The 19,459-nt window shown below is 43.4% G+C and overlaps 1 protein-coding gene across 8 annotated transcripts in view; it reads left to right on the top strand.

The window, feature by feature from the left end:
• CAMTA1 (calmodulin binding transcription activator 1) overlaps positions 1 to 19,459 on the top strand; it is an 863,171-nt gene that overhangs the window by 721,570 nt on the left and 122,142 nt on the right. The window lies entirely within an intron of this gene.

The raw sequence follows: 19,459 nt of genomic DNA, 5'->3' as shown, positions 1-19,459 counted from the left end.
GAATCATTTTCCCTGAAGTGCCCTGTGAGTCTCTTTGGAATGAGGCTTTTGGCAGGAGGGTGTTTGCTCAGGTTCAGTCTTTCTGTAATTGACTTGATTCCTCTCTCTTCCCTGTGTGATGTTCCTACATTCAGTCAGGACATCCGCAAGGGCAAGAACTAAAGGTGTTGCTTCGGTACACACAAACTCCCAGCCCTGGACTTCACATTAGCTGTCTGATTCCAGGGACACACTGTGACCTTGGCCACTGTGAAAAGATCCTTCTCACTGGCCCCTTAACAAGCCCTCTCTCAACAAAGAGCTCCATACAAAACTGCAGAAATGCTCCTCTCCTTCTTCTGTATCCATGCTTGAATCTTAAGGTTATGGATGAAAAATGGCCCTTTCAGTACCACCCAGCAGCTCCGAGAGCTTTGTGGAAACATCATTAACTTGTTTTAATCTAGTTGGTCTGTGAACTAATCAAGAGATTGAAATTAACCCATCTGAACATCCATGAAGGGTAAATACTCGCTTGGAAATGCTCTGAGGATTTTATTTCCATTTAAATCTCCAACTGATTTCCCTTACTAAAATTACTGAGATGAGACTGTACACACTGAAATAATCAAGCTGACTTCAGTTTTTATTATTTGGGATCCCGGGCCTAGTTCTGATAGTTGAGTCATCTGCATTCGCAGCTGGACACTCATGTTAGCTCCTGGTTGTTCAGTCAAACTGGATTATCCCTAGTGATGTGTTAGGTCTCAACCCAGTGACTGTCTCAATATTTCCCTCTGGATTATATCACTTTGCAGAATCTCATTAAGATAAATGCAGGCAAGTTTGGTGGGGGTGGATCCACTGTTCAAAATCTTTAGATGGATGAATCCATCTAGAGTTAGGAAATCAGAAATACAGGTGCTGTTCATATCATTTAAAAATTCTGGTATTAAAACTGCAATGAAATGTTGTTATAGCAGATATAAGGAGATATTCTAAACTATATACTAAAGTCACTGTGTTGGTGATAACACAGCTGTTGTATCTTAGAGATGGCAAAGTACAAATTGGTCTCCTGAACTGAAAGTGTCCCATGGAATGTTTTGCTTCTGAAGAGACCTGTAGGAATGGGACCCTGTAAGACATTTATACAGAATGAGACTGATCACGTCTCAGGAGATTTCTCTGGGAGTTTTGTTTCTGAGACACCTGTAAGTCATTTCTGCATGTCTGTGATGAAGCCTGGCCCTCAACTTGGCATTGCCCTGAATCGTTTTCCTCTTGTGCCCTATTATCCTTGATTTGAGGATTTTCTGAACAGATCAGCAGATGTCTTTAGAGGCATCTGGTGGTACAGACAAAATGCTGGGGCAGAATTCAACACAGCAGAACTCTGTATATATACACACCATATGATCATCAAATCATGGGCCAGCTCAGCAGTGGGGGTTTCTCCAAATTCTCCTCCCTTTTTTGGCTTCCCCTCTCTCTCAGCCAGCAAATCCTGAAGGCTTGCAGCTGGTGATTTCTGCATTCTGATCCTTGTTTCATGTCCACTATAACTAAGTACTAAAATGTGGTCTCTAAAATCAGATGTTTCTATCCCTTAGCTGACTATTGTGGTGATAATTAATAACACTGCCTTCACACAGTCACCGCTGGAGAAACTGCAGGCTGTACATGGAGCTGGTGAAACTTTATTTGTTTGAGCATGAAAAGATCCCACTGTTATACAATCAAACACACAAATGTAGTGCTCATCCCCACATCCACCCCTTCTTTCTGGACATGCTCAATTCTGGCTCTGTAAATGAAACATCCCAATGCTTTTGGTAGTGACCTGGGACCCACCACAGGCTGTACTGTCTGTGCTATCACATCTGTGGCGGGGCCAGATCGTGGGACTACCGGTGTCAGAGTTGAAGATTAAATAAAAAGCTTCCCATTAAATTCAGGTTCAAAACTAGATAATTCTGACAGCCAATGAGAATCTATTTTCTGTGGACATCCATTCTGCTGAGGTATTCCCATTTCCTCTTGGTCACTACATTTTATGAGGGTACAATATTTAAAGAGCCACCATCAAGTATTTAGGCCTCAAATGTAGGCTTTCTTCAATTGATCAAGAGGGTGGTCTTGCGGTATTACAAAACTCTATACAAATAGAAATTTTTTTATGCTTAAAAAAACCCAGATCTATTAAAATAGAGTATGAGGGCATTTGAAACGTCCCCAGCTGCTGTGCTGGAAATCTGAAATGCAGCTACAAAGGACTCTTTCTGAAGAACAAGAAAGTGACCATAAACAGAATGTAAAGTATCACAGAACTGATATTTTTGGTTGGCCTAAGTCTTACCTGTTTGTTATTGTAATTAAATTTGTATTGTTTTTTCATAAAAATACTTGTTATTCTGTTCCACATAGGTTCTTATGCTATCCTCATTCCTGTAGAATCTGAGCTCCTTCCAACAGTGTGACTAATATTGTCACATGCTTGTTCTTTTATTGTCTCCCCGGGGGAGATGTATGCAGTGGAGTGTTTTATTTTGGAATATTTTTAATCTAATATATATACACATGAAGCTGTCTCTGTATGTTAGAGAAGCAAGGCCAAAGACGTGTTCCTTTTACTTGGAGCAGAAGATGAGGGCTGTGAACTGCTGAGGCAGTTCATTCCACAGCCTGGGATCAGTCCCCAAGGAAGCTCTGTCTCATGCACAGACAAGCTTTCCCCATATTGTAGAAAGTTCCCTTGTCCCAGAGGAGTGAAATTGGTGACCACAGACTTCATCCCAGAGTTTTAGGCAATCTTTTAGATACCGGTTAGCTATATTACAATGTAATAAACCTAATATATAAAAGTGGGTGTTAATAGTAATGAAGCAATACCACCAAGAATACTAGACCAAACAGTCCCCAAAACAGACAAATATTAGCCCACTATCAGTTATTGCAAAGTCTTTGGGACATGGGTGCCAGTATTATTTCTTTAGTTTGAGTACTGACCATATTTGGAAAGACTTAAAAATATTCCTGTTTCTTGTTAGCCTTGCATTCTGGATTGTGGACTGCTATTGAATACAGAGTGTTCCCCAGATGGTTTCCTAGATAATTCTAGCTACAGATGCTTATAAATTAGCTGTTGATTTGGATTATGTCCTGAGTTCATGATGGCTTCACTCAGTAAAACACAGATGGGACCTTTTGAAAGAGCTGGTGGAAAATATTCAATGTATGATGTTGGTGCTATGAGGTGTGTGCAAAGGGGGTGAGACGTATAGGTGTTGTGGTTCTTTCACTCTTCTTGTTTGTCCTCAACGGCTGAACAAGAAAGCCTGATGTTTTCAGTGAAACACACTTTTTATTAATAATATTTTAACAAACCTGTCTTCTGGCAGTATGTTGTTAAAAAGCATTGGCCACTGAAAATGTTACCAAAAAGTTATTGTCTAAAGAAAATCCACTAAAACAATCTCTGACATTCTTCATTCAGTTCTGGTATTACCTAGGTACAATACCTCATTTGACAATTAGCTCACGTTACTTCCCATGTGCCTAGTACTTATTGGACACTTACGCATCCCGTGACTAATGAACAATTACTGTGTTGGAGAGTCTTGTTTTCTCTTAATTATTCAGGTCAAAGACCAAAACATCCACTTTTGGGGGGTTGGGATTTTTATTCTTGGACTATAATCTTGATGATTATAGAATATCATGAAGCAAACTCAACAAAGGCATTCATTTCCCATGAAAGCAAGGAAGAAATCATTTTCTAATCAGTTAGTGCCACCTGGTGGCCAGTGGCAAAAAATCTCCCTTTGGCTGGAAAGAGCATTAATGGGACATTGTGCTGTTTGGAAACACCTTAAGGAAAGGCTCCCCAAAAGGTTTAATAAAATAGTGTGTGAGATAAACACCAAATGCCTAACTCTGCTCTGTTAGGCCACTGCAGTTCAGAGGGTTTGCATCAGGGTAACTGAGAGCAGAATTTGGTCTCATTTGTCTAGGGAGTCCATATTTCTTGAGGGTTACCGTTCCTGTCTGCCGGTGTCACTTTGACTGCAGAGATTTGAAAACCAATAGAATTCTGTCAATCCTTTTATAATTTACATAGCTTTTATTGTTTTTAATTTATGGAACAATATTTTAATATTAGGATTAATATAGGATCCTAACACTATTAGGATTTCTTGACAGAAAGCTTGCCTCTCTCTCACTCACACAGACACTCACTCACTCACTTTTGGAAATCCATTATTTTAATAACACGCTATAGAACATCCCTCTTCTTGGGGGCCTTTAATAGCTGAAGTGAGCCTCTAGCTTAGACCTTGAAGAACTTGTGGAGCTAAAGGTGGAAGAGGCCTGGAATTACGTCAAGGCAAAGTTGCAGAAACTATCAGAAGCCTGCATCCCAAGAAAGGGGAAAAAAATCATAGGCAGGAGTTTTAGACCAAGCTGGATGAGCAAGCATCTCAGAGAGGTGATTAAGAAAAAGCAGAAAGCCTACAAGGAGTGGAAGATGGGAGTGATCAGCAAGGAAAGCTGCCTTATTGAGGTCAGAACGTGTAGGGATAAAGTGAGAAAGGCCAAAAGCCATGTAGAGTTGGACCTAGCAAAGGGAATTAAAACCAATAGTAAAAGGTTCTATAGCCATGTAAATAAGAAGAAAAGAAAGAAAGAAAGAAGTGGGACTGCTAAACACTGAGGATGGAGTGGAGGTTAAGGATAATCTAGGCATGGCCCAGTATCTAAACAAATACTTTACCTCAGTCTTTAATGAGGCTAATGAGGAGCTTAGGGATAATGGTAGGATGACAAGTGGGAATGAGGATATGGAGGTAGATATTACCACATCCGAGGTAGAAGCCAAACTCAAACAGCTTAATGGGACTAAATGGGGGGGGGGGGCCCAGATAATCTTTATTGAAGAATGTTAAAGGAACTGGCACATGAAATTGCAAGCCCATTAACAAGAATTTTTAATAATCTGTAAACTCAGGGGATGTACCATATGACTGGAGAATTGCTAACATAGTTCCTATTTTTAAGAAAGGAAAAAAAAGTGATCCAGGTAACTACAGACCTGTTAGTATGACATCTGTAGTATGCAAGGTCTTGTAAAAAAATTTGAAGGAGAAAGTAGTTAAGGACATTGAGGTCTGTGGTAATTGGGACAAAATACAACATGGTTTTACCAAAGGTAGATTGTGCCAAACCAATCTGATCTCCTTTTTTTGAGGAGGTAACAGATTTTTTAGACAAAGGAAATGCAGTGGATCTAATTTACCTCGATTTCAGTAAGGCATTTGATACAGTTCCACATGGGAAATTATTAGCTAAATGGAAAAGATGGGGATCAATATGAAAATTGAAAGTTGGATAAGGAACTGGTTAAAGGGGAGACTACAACGGGTCGTACTGAAAGGTGAACTGTCAGGCTGGAAGGAGGTTACTAGTGGAGTTCCTCAGGGATTGGTTTTGGGACCAATCTTATTTAACCTTTTTATTACTGACCTTGGCACAAAAAGTGGGAATGTGCTAATAAAGTTTGCAGATGACACAAAGCTGGGGGGTATTGCTAAGACAGAGAAGGACCGGGATAGCATACAGGAAGATCTGGATGACCTTGTAAACTGGAGTAATAGTAATAGGATGAAATTTAATAGTGAAAAGTGCAAGGTCATGCACTTAGGGATTAATAACAAGAATTTTAGTTATAAATTGGGGACACATCAGTTGGAAGTAACGGAGGAGGAGAAGGACCTCATCGTATTGGTTGATCACAGGATGACTCTGAGCCGCCAATGTGATATGGCCATTAAAAAAGCTAATGCGGTTTTAGGATGCATCAGGCGAGGTATTTCCAGTAGAGATAAGGAGGTTAGTACTGTTATACAAGGCACTGGTGAGACCTCATCTGGAATACTGTGTGCAGTTCTGGTCTCCCATGTTTAAGAAGGATGAATTCAAACTGGAACAGGCTCAGAGAAGGGCTACTAGGATGATCCGAGGAATGGAAAACCTGTCTTATGAAAGGAGATTCAAAGAGCTTGGCTTGTTTAGCCTAACCAAAAGAAGACTGAGGGGAGATATGATTGGCTCTCTACAAATAATAAGGGAGTAATAAATACCAGGGAGGGAGAGGAATTATTTAATCTCAGTACCAATGTGGACACAAGAACAAATGGATATTTACTGGCCTTCAGGAAGTTTAGACTTGAAATCAGACGAAGGTTTCTAACCATCAGAGGAGTGAAGTTCTGGAACAGCCTCCCAAGGGGAGCAGTGGGGGCAAAAGACATATCTGGATTCAAGACTAAGGTTGATAAGTTTATGGAGGGGATGGTATGATGGGATAGCCTAATTTTGGCAATTAATTGATCTTTGACTATTAGCGGAAAATATGCCCAACGGCCTGTGATGGGATGTTAGATGGGGTGGGATCTGAGTTACTACAGAGAATTCTTTCCTGGGTGTCTGGCTGGTGAGTCTTGCCCACATGCTTGGGGTTTAGCTGATCGCCATATTTGGGGCTGGGAAGGAATTTCCCTCCAGGGCAGATTGGCAGAGGCCCTGGGGGGTTTTCGCCTTCCTCTGCAGTTTGGGGCATGGATCACTTGCTGGAGGATTCTCTGGACCTCGAAGTCTTTAAACCATGATTTGAGGACTTCAGTAGCTCAGACATAGGTTAGGGGTTTGATACAGGATGGGTGGGTGAGATTCTGTGGCCTGCGTTGTGCAGGAGGTCAGAGTAGACGATCATAATGGTCCCTTCTGACCTTAAAGTCTATGATTCTGTTCTTGCGGTAGTTTCAGATCTAGCCTCTACGGTCAGGGCAATACCCAACAGCTCCATAGGTGTAAAGGCGGAATGGTCACAGATGCTATGGTGGTTTGGGCCTATTGCTAAAACCAGTTGAGGAAGTCCATTTCTTCCAGAAACCAGACCTCCTTTGGTTTGATTTAGCTAGTCATGGACTCCTCTCTTATTATAATTTATGTCCTCTATCTATGCGGCTCAGGGTCCCAAAGGCAAGGCATTTCTTCCCTGTCTGGCTTTGCTGCTATGATTAAACATCAGAACCTGGCTGTCTAGTAATGGGGCAACTTCTCACTTCTGCTGATGCTGTGTTTATATTTGTGCTAGACTGTGAAGGAGAAGGGGCTTAGAAACTGGATCAGAGGAAGGAGGAAGATATACCAAAGCATTTTATAATATTCAAAATCAACGTGTTGTCCAGTCAGTAGTTCACGTGTGTATTCAGCATCAGTGAAAATACAGGGGAGAGAGCAAGATTGAAAAGTTGTGCGTTGTATGGTGTGTGCAAAGCTATATCTCACAACAGAATGATGAGCATTAAGAACATAAGAGTGGTCATACTGGATCAGATCAATAGTCCTATCTTCTGACAGTGACCAATTCCAGGTGCATCAGAGGGAATGAACAGAACAGGGCAATTATCGATTTGTTTCATCTTCTGTCGTCTAGTCCCACTTTCTGGCAACACCCAGAGCATGAGCTTGCATCCCTGGCGCTCTTGGCTAATAGCCATTGATGGACCTGTTCTCTGTGAACTTATCTAATTCTTTTTTTAAGCCAATTGTGCTTTTAGTGTTCACAACATCACCTGGCAACAATTTCCACAGGGTGACTGGACTGTATGAAGTAGTACTTCCTTTGTTTATTTTAAATCGGCCGACTATTAATTTCATTGGGTGAAGCCTGGTTTGTGTATTATGTGAAGGGTAAATAACACTTCCTTATTCACTTTCTCCACACCATTATGATTTTATGAACCTCTTTTACATTGCCCCGAGTCATCTCTTTTCTAATCTGAACAGTCCCAGTCTTTTTAATCTCTCCTCATATGGAAGCTGTTCCATACCCCAATCATTTTAGCTGCCCTTCTCTTTACTTTTTCCAACTCTAATGCATCTTTTTGGAGATGGGGTGACCAGACCTGCAGGCAGTATTTAAGGGATGGGCATACCATGGATTTATATAGCAGTATTGTCTATATATCAGTCGTATTATCTATCCTTTTCCTAAAGGTTCCTAACATGTTACTTGTACACACCATTCATTTATATTAGGAGTGTGAGTCAAGCCCATGAAACGTGTAGTGTTGGAAAACCCTGTTTTTTTCAGTGAAAACATATAGCATTTTGACTGTGTACGTGGGCCTGTTTGGCCCAAGAGCAGTGGGTACTTGCGCATTGTATCTGCTGGCACAGCCAGAATGAGTTTTGCTCTCAGTTCCTGGATACAATCATGCAGAGTTGTTTGCTCTCCTTTGCTGAATCTTGGAGAAAATCCTTTTCCAAGGGAGGTTTCAAGGGGTAGCTGCTATGGGCCTGATTCTGCTCTCAGTCATGCCTGGCTCAATCAGGAGTAACTCCATTGAGATTGCACTGAAGTAAAACTGGTGTAGGTGAGATGAATAAGGCCCAGCACTGGCTACTGGAGAGCTCCAACTCAGCTTCCTAGAGCAGCTCTCCCCAGCCATAGAGTAAAGGTGGGCATTCCCTAATGGAAGTACTTTAAAAGCAAGGAGTTGATGGAAGTGGTAAAGTCTCTTCAGCTGAGGGAATTGTACAAGTGACAACAAAATAAAAAAATGGGTTTGTTCCTTGTTATTTAATAAAATGTTGGTTTTCTGCTCACTTGCTCTCCCCTCTTTCTCCCCTTTTATTAACTCTCTCTCTGCTCTTACTGGACATCTCCTTGTACGGCTCAGAGAGGTGGATCAGGTGCTTTCTCAGCCCTTAACTGAAGGAGGGGGATTTTGAACCATTAACAAAACACCTTTTCTTCCAGCTGTTAGTCAGGAATTTGAGTTAACACCAGCTAACTCAGGCAGGCATGGTTTGGGACAGAATTTTCAAAAGAACTCAGAAACAAGCAGCTGGCATTGTTCTCAATGGGGTGGCAGAGAGGGAATTCCATTGTTCTCAGTAAGGCAGCAGGGGGTATTCCTGGACGCTGAGCTCTTGAAAATCTGCTTCATGGAGCAGACAGCACTGGAAATTTTCCTCTTAACCTGAGTTACAAGACACAAAGAGTTAAAATGCGCCATGCCTGGGTGGCACAGAAGAGGCGCTCTGTCCCATTCCTCCTTGTCTGAGTTGTTGGGACCAATCCACCTGATGGCACTCTCCTCCCTACATTCAATGCTGATGAGAAGCACATTTGTTATTCTCAATTGACAGTTTCTTGTGCCAGCTGGAGCAGTCACTGATGAGAGAAATAGCACTCTAGCAACTGAGCTGAGACCAGCGAAATCATTCTACCCGATAGGGAGAGATGGGCTTATTCGGACTAGTTTTGCTCTCATTTGTCTTTGCTGAGAGATACAGTGCAATAATCCATACTGGAGGTCGGAATGAGCCACCAAGATCAGGTCTGGTCCTGAACTGCCCCAAAATCTTTCCAGGGCCCCAGTTTTATTTTAAGTTTGTCACTAAATGAGGCTTTTAAAAATATTAAAATGTTCATTCTGCTGTAATGACACATGCTGCTATGAGGAAAGCCCATAGATTCAGCATCAACAGCTTGGAGTACAGTGCTACTGCTCATGGTAGTCAGCCATTGCATCCAACTTCCCTCTTTCCTCTGTGATCCTGACACATAGGGCAAAGAGAGGTTGGAGATTATACCCTGTGATGCTGGCAGCTAGCGGAGGGGCGTAGCCACTTCTGACATTCACTACTTGATGTAGGCATGGTGGGAGCATGAACGAGTGATGACTGTGCTGGGAGCACCAGGGCCCCTCATAGTTGTCACTGGCACATGCACAGAATATCCTACTAGCAACAGTAAATGCCAGGGTAATGGTGCCATACATGGAAATAGAAGAAGCCATGAGATTAAGCTTGATGGTTTATTTGGGGTTCTTGGATAGAGCAGGAGATGGGCTTATGAGAAAAGGGAATACGTGTCTGACTATAAGGAGAGAGAATGGTGAGCAGGTGGGAGGTGGATTCCACCAGTGTGATTGCACTAGAGCGAAAGGTGGATGACTACGTACAGTTTAATGACCTGAAAAGGTATTAGTCCATCTTGTGCTTGAGTGCAGCTGTGGGGATTTCAGAGAGATCTTTGGCTTCCTCCTTCAGATGTGCTGGGGGCTTTTTTCTTGGGAGGGGTGGGAAAGAAGTTTCACTTTAAAAAATGTTTTTATAGAAAGCTACAAAATATGTAGGGTAGCATGACACCAGTTGAGACCTAAATGATCCTTGGCCTCTGTGTCACAATGAAAAGGTGCGTAATCCCCCTTTCTGTGCTGGCTTAGTACCTGTATGATGTGTGAACAGGAGAGGGGCACCTCACAGACTTCGGACGGTTCCAAAGTTTCTGTGGCATGGGCTCATTTTGTGGTGCTCCTGGTAGGTGCCCAATTCTGCCTGGTGTATCAAAGACTACAGCTACTTGGCAATGCCTCCCGTGAGACAAGAGGCTAACCGCACTAAGGCTATGGTGACCACCTTGAATTCACAGATAATTCAGACTCACACGAACAAGTTAAACAATAACTATAAACTTTCTATAAAGGTCTGATTAAAGAAAAGTATATAGCCAATAGGAATATTCTCTGATTAAAATGACTGGAGATATTAATAATACTTTTTTATTGCTAAAAACTATGCTGGCAAACACGCTAGGTCACGTGACCACAGGCCTGCCAACAGGGAGGGGGGCAATTGCCCAGGGGCCCAGGCAATTTTAAAGGGGACCTCCGGCTGCTGCCACTACCAATCCTTTTCCTCTCTAATGTCCCCAGTGAGATATCACACCAACTTTATCTCGTCTTAAATGCCAGCCTGGCATTCCTTGAAAAATGCCCTTGTGCTGTGTATGTCTGAGAAGCAGATATGAAAGTTGACTGGCTGTCCGAGAATATGAAGTTTGGTCAATTGTGAAATACTAGCTAAGTAGTTAAAGTTTTGTTCGCTTCTTGTGAACTAAGTGTTAGAACATTTGTTCTGTCCCTGCCAACTGAGCTTTAGCAAACCAGATATGAAATTCTGAGTATTGAGAAAGGGACTGGCTCAATGATAACAACTTTGTCCTGATTTACATTGATAGAAACAAGAAGTCTTAGTAAGAGTTACATTTTATTATAGGTGAGTATCCTGTAGATTGCTTAGGAGAACAATTTAAGGCCATGATCTTAGGTGCTGCTCTCTGGGCAGTTCTTGAACTTCCAGTGTTAAATGTAAAAGTTGCCATAGCACTCAGTAAAGCTGCACAAGTCTCGGTTCCCTAACTTGCCCTCTTGGGCTAGCAATTATCAGGTTTTGTCCCTTCTTGACAGACGGGAAGAATGCACATCCCCCAGGGGTCCATGCTGCTCTTTGAGCTAGGTTATTAGAAGCAGTGCAAAGGTATGTGATGAGCACCTTTCCGTTGCCCCATGCCAGTGAGACAGCAAACACATCCTCTCTGTGCTGCACTCAGGTTTCATGCCACTCTGCCACCAGCGCAGATAGTGTGGGGATGCATCAGGAGCACTGGCAGCCTGACTGGCAACACAGGTACTTCAACAAGCAGGTCCAAAAAGGTTGCAGTATGTGCTGGTGCTGCAGATATCATGCTTGTAAGTCTGCAGCGATTTCCTCTTTACTTGGTATGGGCTGATCATCTTATCATAAGAATAAACGTCCCTTCCATAACAGGTCACAACCAGAGCAAGACAGGGTGCAAACACTTGGCTTTGATGACATCCTCCTGGTAGTTGGAATCCCTGGTTATGCACCTGAAAGGCACATTTAAGTAGTTTAAAAGCCAGACATTTAGGGTGTTAGATCAGGTTTTATCAAACAGCAGAACATGTTCCAGAATGAGGATTTGGGAGCGTTCTTACCTGCAGTAAACAGAGATCTAGCCTTGTTTATTACAAACTGTCAACCTTTTTCTGGTGGCTATTTGATAAGTGCCAGCAGCGTACTCAACACTTGTCAGAGCAAAAATAAAAATAGTCCCTTCCCTGAAGCAATTACAGTTTAAAGGACAGATGGGCAGAATGCACTCTGAGAAACACAGACAGGAGGAGAGTTTAGCTATGTAATGAGAGAGGTTCCAGATCTAAATAACTTATGATGTTGTGGCAGAGGGGAGATTTAACATGGAGTTAGTATTTGGTAGCATTGTAGAAGAAGTGAATGCTCAGGTGGGATTTGAATCAGGAAAGGGTGGGGGCCTGTGGTGAGCAAGAGGAAACCAGTAGTGCATTCAAAGGGGGTGACATAGTCAGAATGAAAGGTGAAGGTAATTTTAGCAGCTGGATTTTGGATGGCCCCAAGGAGAGAGGTTGCTCAAAGAGGCCAGAGAGAAAGAGGTTGCAGTAATCAAAGGGGATATGATCAGTGCATGGATTAATGTTTTATCTCTCAGGACAGAAAGAAATAGGTGGGTTTTCAATCTTTGTGGGGAGGACGTCGTAAGATTTGGGACGGCATGGATGTGTGGGGAGGGGACAGAGGCATGAAAGGCCACTGCAATGGTCTCAAACCTAGGTGTGTACTGGGGATGGGGAGTGGCTTGGTGGCATAGTCAACAGCAGCAAAGGAAGGTGGAAGTTGCCAGGATTTAGGGTGAAACTAGGAAGCTAAGTTCTGTCCCTATTTAAGTTTCCTTTGACTTCTGACCTTCTTTTTTGCTAGTTATTTGTTTCATAATTCACTTCCCTGTGCTGCTGCTGATCAAAGAAAGTCCTGACAGTGCTAATGAATGGGTAGCTATTGAATCAATACTGGAAGGTCATTTTGATTCTCTCCTTCCCCACAACAGAAAAGACAGATGCTTGGAGGAGTGACCCCTCCCTCTTCCAGAACAGGCCTGAGGCATTTCTGCTAGCATCTCCATTTGCAATGCTTAATGATGAACTTTCCACCAGCCCTAGTTCTCTGTTTCTCAAAACACCACTCCCTTATACATCTTTAGCCACTTGAATTCCACAGGTTTCTAACATGCTGTACAGAGGCTGTGTCAGGGAACAGGACACTCACCACAGAAAGGACACATTTCACAACAGCCCTTTTTGGAGGGGAAGGGAAGAATATTAGAGTTGTTTGCAGGATTTATTTAAAGTATAAATAAGTGCAGAAGGAATCTGCATAGAAATTAGAATTAAAATACTTTGCAGCATTTAGCTGCTTCCTTTTTGATTTCCACATTCTGACCTTAAATTTAATCAAATATGCTTTTTAAATGGTTTAACTTTTTAAGCCTTTAAGAAAGGGGAGGGACATGTGTTGTTTTTTATTAACCTTTCTTTCGCAATGCACTTTTTTCCCTATAGAAATCTCCTTTCCCACTGATTCATTATGTGTCAGGAAGCCGAGCGTGACATGTTAAAAGCCATCTTGATAGTATTTGATATTCAGTACTAACAGCTCACCATCTAATAGGAGTTTTTTCTTTAAAGGGGGAGGGAGACTATCTGCATATTGGATGTGCCAAGACAGTAGGTAATTTAAATTAGGCATCCAGAAATTCTCTGCTTTCAATCTGTCACCCTTCACTGGCTTTTCATTTTATAACCTTCATAACAGAAGAGGGAGTATAAGCACCAGAAGAGTCACAGCACACTGCTAGAGTCTGGAGCTGGAACCTTGCTCAATCAGCAAGTGCAAAGCTAGAGATGGAACTTTTCCACTAAATGCCACCTGTTGGCAGAAGCCTGAAGCCTCATTGGCCCCTCCAAGAACTAAAGATCAGAAAATACAGCCAATGAGATCACTGAGAAGTGCAATCGCAGAGAAGCATGTAGCCTCTTGATATGCAGGACCGGCGCTAGGGGTTTTAGCGCCCTAGGCGCACGGCAATTTGGCCGCCCCGCACCCTGGTCCCGCAGCTCCGGTGGAGCTGCTGCAGTGGTGCCTGCGGGAGGTCCACCGGAGCCGCGGGAGCAGCCGACCATCCGCAGACACGACTGCGGCAGCTCCACAGGAGCCGGGGACCAACGGACCCTCTGCAGGCACCACTGCGGCAGCTCCACTGGAGCCGCCTGCCGCCCCCCTCTGGCAAAATGCCGCCCACCAATAATCCTGGCGCCCTAGGCGATTGCCTAGGCCGCCTAAATGAAAGTGCCGGCCCTGTTGATATGATGATGTCAGACTATGAAATGTGGATGTTCCCCAGGAAAGCTCAATGTTTGGAGATCTCACTTGGGAATGCTACAGATATGTTCAAGATCAAAAGCTTCAGCTCCTGCCTGCTTCCTGCAATAGATCCATGTTGTGAGTTTAGTATCATGGAAGAACCTGAAATAGTAGGCTACCATATGTATCCAGCTATAAAGCTGTCTGTGTTCCTTAGCTTGCAGCTCACAACTTGCTTGATTCAGGCTTCAGACAAATCATTATCTATATATAAATCATGAGACATGATTCAGGTATCAGACTTGCGCCCTGTAATACCTTGCTTATCACCGGATTTAGCAGCAGGGAGCAACCTTGACATAGTTCTGCAAAGCAGACCTTTCTGTGGGCAGTAGTATACATCCACTTCACTGCCATTGCAAGGAATTGTGGGAGAAACTGAAAATAACTCACTGCAAAATAAATTTCTCAATATAACTGCAGAGCAGGAACTTTATATAATGTAGAAAAAATCTCAGACATCGAGGCATACAAGTTTACCTGTACCTCAACAATTGACTGATCAAAGGCCACTCACAGGCTCAGGTTCAGTGTAGTTCGGGCCACCTTTTGGGTGCTGGATCTGTTAATAAACAAACAGAAATCAGCATTGGTCCTGGTACAGAGAACAGAGCTTATTGGGGTAGTGCTTGACTCTGCCAAGTCCTACCTTCCTGAGGCCAAGTTCATAACTTTGTCTGATCTAATTGCCCAGGTCATAGCTCACCCACTTACAACTGCCCAGGTGTGCTTCAAGCTGTTAGGTCATATAGCAGCAAACGCCTGACATCGGAAACCCCTTATATGGTGTTCTTCAAGGATAAGGTCCAGCTGCACCCCCACCCAGCTTTCCTACCAAAGATAGTGTAGCAATTCCATAACAATCAGGAAATTTTTCTGCCTGTCTTCTTTCCAAAGCATCACACAGCACTGATGAGGAACATCAGTTCCGTACATTAGAGGTTAGGCGGGCCCTGGCCTTCTGTATCAAGAGGACCAAGCCCTTCTGCAAGTCTGCACAACTTTTTGTTGCAGTAGCGGAAAGGATGAAAAGTCTAACAGTGTCATCCCAAAGAAGCTTGTCCTGGATAAGTGCCTGCATCTAAGCTTGCTACAAACAGGCCAAAGTTCCGCCTGTGGTGATTGTGACTGCTCATTCCACGAGAGCCCAGGCTTCGTCAGCAGCATTCCTCATGCAGATACCAATCCAAGATTTCTGCAGAGCTGAAACATGGTCATCGGTTCATACCTTCATGTCCCACTACATCATCACCCAACAGTTTCAATGCCAGTTTTGGGAGAGCCGTGTTGCAATCAACACGTCCATGAAATCCAAGCCCACCTCCGGGGACACTGCTTGAGAGTCACCTGCATTGAGTGAACATGAGAAAGCACTCAAAGAAAAAATTGGTTAATAACCTTCTGTGACTGTTGTTCTTTGAGATTTATTGCTTGTGTCCATTCCATCACACACACACACACACACACACACACACACACACACACACACACACACACACACACACACACCCCGCGCTATCTCTCTGTTGGAGTTACTGGCAAGAAGGAACTGAAAGGTGTGGAGCTGGCAGCAACCCCTATACCGGCGCATGTGCACAGGGATCCAGGGGGCACTAGGGCTGGTCCAATGGACAGCACTAAGGGGGAAAATCTCCGGCAACTCGCACACTTAGCTTGGAATGGACATGAGCAGCACATCTTGAAGAACAACAGTTATGGAAGGTTAGAGTCATCATTTTTTCTGTTTAAAAATTTTTTTTTCTGGACTTGTCATTTCCCCATTTGGGGTATTTCTGTTCACAGTACCAAGGTATGCCCTGGTCACCAACTTTCAAGCATTGTGCAACTTTCTCCAGACCTATGTTCGTGAGTGACCCACACAATAGCTGCCGGAACTGCTTGGGAGAGCCACATGTGAATGACAGGTGTCCGATTCGCAGGGAGTTCACGCCTAGGACAAAGAAGAATAGGGAGGGTAGGCTGAAATTCCAGCTGATGGAGGCAGTGCTCAGGCCACGGTTGGAGCCATTCTGGTCTGACTTTGTGCTGAGTGTTGCGGCTTCCATGAGAAGTGCAACTTCAGGGTTAGCAGAATCCTGGCACCATTCTCCCTCATCTTTACTGAGGAAGAAGTAAGGGGCTTCCAGATAGGCACCTGCCAGGGGAAGATATCTTCCCCCAAGTCTTGTAAGAGGATAGAGGAGTCCAGCGAGTGCACCTGAAACTAAGCACTCGTCCTTCAAATTTATGCCTAAACTGGCAGTCAACTTCAGTGCTGCAAGGGGCACCATCAACTTCTTTGGCACCACAAGAGACTATCTTGGTGCTAGTTACCCCAGAGGTATTGTGGTGGCAAGAAGCCTATTTTGCCTCTCAGTGCTGGGATCTCTGTCCTTCCAAGAGTCCAGTCTCTTGGCACCACTGCCAGTGATTCCACTTTGGGTACTGCATTTTCCTGCTTCCTGGACGGGCAGTCTCTCAATACTATCCAAGGAGAAGCCTGCAGAGTGTGTGTGTGTGTACATACATAAAATGAAACTGTGGCTCTTTTGGATAATGTTGATCACTAATTTGGCTCCTGAACCGCTGAGATCCGAGTATCACTGCACTATGTGCTCTCCCAAGGTTTTGAGTACCTCGATAGTCATCCACCACCAGCCTCATTAGTTGTGACATCAGTTAATGAGAAACAGTGTTTAGGGTTCCAGCCTGTGAACCCCAGATCAAAGGACGCTAAAAAGATGGACTTATCTGGCAGAAAGATGTATTCGACAGGGCTTTGCAGCTGCATGTCACTAACCAACAGGCTCTGCTGGGGCAGTATGATTTTAATTTATGGGGCTCTGTGGAAAAGTTCAGAGAGCTGTTTCCAGAGAATACTAGACAGGAGTTTCCTTTCTTCGTCAATAAGGGCAGACTAGTCACGAGAACATCACTGCAGGCAGGGCTGGATGCAGCCCACGAAGCAGCTAGAAGCATGGCTGAAACACTGAGGTATGGCATTTAGTTTCATCACGGTACATCTGTCTGCTATGTCAGTGTTCCATCCTCAGGTGGACAGTCACTCTGTTCTGTCCAATGACATCATGTCCATAGGGTTTTTAAAGATCTTAGTCAAATTGTACTCTCAAGTGCAAGAGCCCAGTTCCCCTGTGGAATCTAAACCTAGTATTGTCGTTTGAACTGTTGGCTACCAGTTCTCAGCTGTTTCTGTCAGTGAAGTTGGCTTTTCTGTGGTCATTACCTTGCACAGAAGAGTTGGGGAGCTGGGAGGATTAATGTTGGGACCTCCATATATGATCTTAAGGACAAGGTTTGCCTGCACCCTCATCCAAAGTTCCTCCCAAAGGTGGTTTTCTCTTTCCACATCAACCAGCCTACTTATTTGTCTGTTCTCTGCCCAAAATGACACATAAGCATGGAGAAAGAGCCTTGGCATTTTATCCAGCTAGAACCAGACACTTTTGTGAATCTTTCCAGCTGTTCATAGCAGTGGCTGATAGAGTAAGAGGTCAATCAGTCTCCACTCGTAGAATTTCTTCCTGGATCGCCTCCTGTATATGCATGTTCTATGATTTGGCTAATGTCACTCTGAGTTACAGCTCATTCGATGAGGTCACAATCCAATCGGTGGCCTTTCTGGGACAAGCTTCAGCTGCAGATATGTGTAAAGCAGCAGCCTGGTCCTCAGTCCACGTTTGCCTCCCACTATGCTGTGGCTCAGGACTCCAGAGATGATGCTAGAGTGGGACAAGTTGTTCTTCGATCTTTATTGAAATAGACTCTGATCCCACATCCTTTTTACAGCTTAAGAGTCACCATGAGTGGAATGAACATGACAATCAATGGAAGAAGAAAATCAGTTACTAACCTGTTCCGTAATTGTTGTTCTTCGAGATGTGTTGCACATGTGCGTTCCAGGACCCACTGCCTTATCTCTCTCCATCAGAGTTATGGTAAGAAGGAACACAGGGGCTAGGGGTGGCTCCCCTCTTTGTACCTGCACACAGTGGCATGCACCAGCAGAGGGAGCTTGAAGAATTTCTGTCGGCTGTGCTCTGGGTGCACAGATACCAAGAGTGGAATGGGCATGTGCAACACATCTGGAAGAACAGCAGATACAAAAAAGGTTAGTAACGGTGATTTCTCCATGTCCACTGAAGGTAGGACAGTAAGTAATGGGATTAATCTGTAACAAGGGAGATTTGGGTTAGGTATTAGGAAAGCTTTATAACTAGAAGTATAGTTATCTAACAGGTTACCAAAGGAGGTTGTGGAATCTCTGTCATTGGAGGTTTTTAAGAGCAACTTAGACAAACAGTGTCAGGGATGGTCTTGGTGTACTTGGTCCTGTCTTAGTGTAGGGGGGTGGGCTAGGGATGACCTCTTAAGGTCCCTTCTGCCTGACATTTATATGATTCTATTAATTCAGTGATTCCAGGTTAAGGCTATGAGGGCTTGAATCTGCAAGGAACCTTCTTTGGTGGAGTGTCCCAGAGTGCTCGGCACCTTTAAGGACAAGACGCAGTGCTTGAACCAAAAATTGCAGAAGCTGAATGGACAAAGTTAAGGGGGAAAGACTGTGATTCACCTTGCAAATGATCTTGCCAACATACAGGGCTTCTGAGAATCTAAAAACACATTCTAGAGCACACAAGGGACATTAAACAAAAAATATATAGCAGAAGAAGGCATAGAGAAGTACTAGAGGAGATAAAATGAAAATAACTTTTGTAAAATAGCTTTCTCTAGCATATTTCACTGAAAGTAGCTTCTCATTTTGTTAGGTTGAAAAAAGCTATTTTATATGAGATTCTGCACCTGAAAAATTCCGGAATGAAGCCATAATTCTAAGAGTTAGCTTCTATGTCAACAATTCAGCCCTCCCATTGGCCTGACTAGCACACTAGCCAAGGGAAGCTCATCGAAAAGCTGCCCTCAACTTTTCTACAAATGGCTTAAAATTTCCTATTGCATTAGTAAATTGTTGGATGGTGATTTTATATAAAACTATTTAACTCCACTTTCACATTATGCAGTCAAATGATAGCAGAATGCTGCTCTAAAACCTGCGCAGTTACTCAAATCAAACACAGCTGCTGTCATCCCCCATCTTTGCAGCTTACTAGTTTCTAATAAATGTTAAATACACTGTCAGGAGAGTTTTCACCACTATTTTTTTTATCACTCACCTTGTTTAATGACCCCCTGCCAACAGGAAACTGAAATCCATTTCCTGCTAAAATCTTTTTTCTCTTTGGTGTGTGTTCACTGGTTTATTATTGAAAACTTGCTCATGGCATTAGGA

Source organism: Gopherus flavomarginatus, chromosome 21 (assembly GCF_025201925.1).
Source record: "Gopherus flavomarginatus isolate rGopFla2 chromosome 21, rGopFla2.mat.asm, whole genome shotgun sequence".
NCBI lineage: Eukaryota > Metazoa > Chordata > Testudines > Testudinidae > Gopherus > Gopherus flavomarginatus.
Note: the sequence above shows the minus strand (reverse complement) of the source record. Positions and strands in the feature narration are given on the sequence as shown.